General features: G+C 48.9%; 1 non-coding gene across 1 annotated transcript; it reads right to left on the reverse strand.

The window, feature by feature from the left end:
- Positions 1–2661: 2661 nt before the first annotated feature.
- On the reverse strand, positions 2662–2768 carry LOC122482276. The gene has a single exon (XR_006297077.1). It is a non-coding gene; the product is annotated as a U6 spliceosomal RNA (small nuclear RNA).
- Between the last annotated feature and the right edge of the window lie 795 nt (positions 2769–3563).

The following is a 3563-nucleotide window of genomic DNA, read 5'->3' on the forward strand; positions in this document are numbered from 1 at the left end:
TGTGAGAGCACACCGTGACACTCATTTGTGGCAGGCTAGATAATGGTCCCCAAGGACACCCAGGCCCTAGTCACCTAGAGCCCGTGAATGTCACCTTACACGGTTGAGAGACTTTGCAGACGGGATTACCCAAGGATCTGGAGGGGGGACGATTTTGCTGATTTATCCAAGTACGCCCCGAATGCCACCACCAGTGTCTTTACCAGAAGGAGGCAGAGGGACATTTGGGACAGAAGAGGAAGAAGGAGGTGTAATGACAGAAGCAGGGAGAGAAAAGGTGATGTGACGCGAGCCAGGAGCCCAGGAATGAGTACAGCCTCCAGAAGCTAGAAGAACCAAGGAAATGACTGTCCCTTAGAGCCTCCCGAGGGGGTATGGCCTTGCTGATGCCTTGATTGGGCCCCACCGAGCCTCATTTCAGACTTCTAGCCTCTAGTATTGTGGCAAGAGAATAAACGTGTGCTGTTTTAAGCCACCATGCTTGTGGTGATTTGTCACAGCAGCAATGGGAAGCTAATACGGTTTGTTAAAACACTGGCCGCACGCATTCAGTTCTGGGCTTCCTCTCCACACAGGCTGTGCTCACTCCTACATCTAGCCTGAAAACCCCAGCAGCTGCGTTCTGGCCTACACTTTGTACACGCACACCTTGCGTCCAGCTCTGGGTCACCACTGGTGCCTTTGCACGCAGCCATCTGCCCCTGCCAACGAGCAAGTTCTGAAAGGGCTGGTTTTCCGGAGCCCGAGCAGACGCTGATGTGTCTCCTCCGTTGCCTGTGGACCTCAAGTGCAAGGCCAGCTGATAAGAAGCAGCCCAGCCCCCTGTACCACCAACAGGAAGGCAAACCTCAAAGTGGGTGGCTGAGGCCCTCTGGGTGACCTGGGAGTGTAGCTGTGGGCCACGGACATTTCTACATAGAATGGGAGGTGGGGCCAATGGCCGATGAAAAAGGAAGAGGCCATTTTATTATGGGCCTAGCCCTAGACAGAATCCAGGTGGGAGAGGTTGTGTGGAGGCCTCCAGAAAGTCCGTAAGCTTCCAGATCTCTCACCTTCTCACCCTTCACTGGGCCTGAAAGGCCACTGTTTGTTCATTCGTGCATCAAGGACACACTGGGCACCTCCTAGGCTTTAGGCGTCATGCTCGGAATTAGAGATCCATAGAAAAATCCACTGAAGTCTATTGGAGGTCCACACTCTAGAAAGGACGATACCTGTGTGAGCACAACACGAATGCACATACATGTGTGCACACACAAGCACACAGATAACAGGCTAAGTGCCTCAAGGGGTGTGTACTTTCACATTGGTGACAATGGAGCACCAAGAAGCTGATTTGACCACAGAGTGGAGGACATTTAAGTCAGATATTAAAGGGTGGACAGTGCTTTTGGGGTGAAGGAGATGCCCGTTCATTAAGGGGATGAGCACAAGCCAAGGCACAGGGGTGAAAGGGCATGTTGTGTAAGGGAAGGCCCCGTAGTGCCATGTGGCTCAGGGGTGAGGAGGCCCGAGAGCAAAGATGGGGCCACATGTTAAAAGTTCAAGTCCCAGAGGCACCTGGGTGGCTCAGTCAGTTGAGCGTCCGGCTTCAGCTCAGGTCATGATCTCACGACTCATGGATTCAAGCCCCGCATCAGGCTCTGTGCTGACAGCTCAGAGCCTGGAGCCTGCTTTGGATTCTGTGTCTCCCTCTCTCTCTGCCCCTCCCCCACTTGTGCTCTGTCCCACTCTGTCTCTCAAAAATAAATAAATGTTAAAAAAAATTAAAAAAAAAATTTCAAGTCCCAGCTTTGCTGTTTCCCAGTGGTATAGCTTTGGGCAAGTTTCTTCATCTCCTGTGAGTCAGTCCCCTCATCTATTAAATAAACATTATGAGGGGCGCCTGGGTGGCTCAGTCGGTCGAGCATCTGACTTCATCTCGCGGTCCGTGAGTTCGAGCCCCACATCAGGCTCTGTGCCGACAGCTCAGAGCCCGGAGCCTGCTTCGGATTCTGTGTCCCCCTCTCTCTCTGCCCCACCCCTGCTTGTGCTCTGTCTCTGTCTTTCAAAAATGAATAAACATAAAAAAAATTTTTTTAATAAAAAAAAAAGAAACATTATGGTATCATCTCCCTCGCCTGCTGTCGTGAGGCTGATGTGAGCTCATTCGTGTAAAGAGCTGAGCACAGTGCCCGGTGAGTAGAAGGTAGTCAGTGGCTCGCTAAACGTTGGCTGTTATTCTCGTGGTGGATCATGGATGCTGTCATGACAGAAATGACAGTGACTGATATACAGCTGTATTTTATAACCAATACTCTACTGAATTCCTTCCAAAGGACATCCTATTCAACCTTCATGATGACTCTAGAAGTATTGGTATTGGTTTTCCTATTTCCATAGGTGAGGGAGTTCAGATGAAGATCAAGGGACTGGTCCAAGGTCACACAGATATTGCATGGCACACTGGAAATGATGTCTCTGGTTCACATGTTACGTGCTCGCTCATCGTTGCTAGGCTCCACGGAACTTTGTCCTACATGCAGGGGCCCACAAGCTTTCTATCCAGGAAAGCAGAGTGTCACAATTGGTTTAAAAAACAAACAACTATATATATATATATATATATATAACCAGATAACAATCTATAAATCAAAGAAACAAAGTGCTATTCATTTGTTTTTAAATATGGAACCCTCCACAAATGTGTACATCATCCCTGCACAGGGGCCATGCTAATCTTTTCTGTGGCGTTCCAGCTTTAGCATACGTGTTGCTGAAGCAAGCACAGAATGCTATTGATTTTTAAATGAAGATACCCAGTGCTGGTGAAGGTATGGTACAATAGGCAGCTTCGTAAATGGCTTGTGGATAAGTGAGTCAATATGACCCTTCGGCAAAACAATTTTGTGTTATTCCAAAAGCCTTTAAAAGTCCAGCTGTTTGGGGCACCCGCGTGGCTCAGTCAGCTGAGCGTCCGACTCTTGGTTTCGGCTCAGGTCGCGATCCCAGCACTGTGAGATTGAGTCCCACATGTGGGCAGAGCATGGAGCCTGCTTAAGTGCTTAAGATTCTTTCTCCTTCTCCCTCTACCCCTCTTTCGTTCACATGCTCTCTCTCTCTCTCTCTTGCTCTCTCTCTCAAATAAAAAACAAAGACCCAGATGTTTGAAAACAAACAACTAAACAAACAAAAAGCAGAAACAGACCCATAAATACAGGGAACAGGCCGATAGTTCCCAGAGAGGAAGGGGTGGGGGGATGGGCAAGATGGGTGAAGGGGAGTGGGTTCCAGTTCTGGAATGAGCAAGTCACGGGGCTAAAAGGTACAGCATAGGAAATAGTCACCGGAATTGTGATAGCGTTGTGCGCTGACAGATGGTGGCTGCGCGTGTTGGTGAGCACAGCGCAACGTGTGGAGTTACGGAATCAGCGGGTCATACACCTGAAACTAATGTAATGCTGTGTGTCAGCCATACCTCAATAAAATAAACACATAATGAGTAAACGAATGAATAGCCCACAGGTTTAAACTTACAAGGCTGCTTTTGAGGCTTGATCAAATGCAAAATCCTACTGCCTGGC

Source organism: Prionailurus bengalensis, chromosome C1 (genome assembly GCF_016509475.1).
Source record: "Prionailurus bengalensis isolate Pbe53 chromosome C1, Fcat_Pben_1.1_paternal_pri, whole genome shotgun sequence".
Classification (NCBI taxonomy): Eukaryota; Metazoa; Chordata; class Mammalia; order Carnivora; family Felidae; genus Prionailurus; species Prionailurus bengalensis.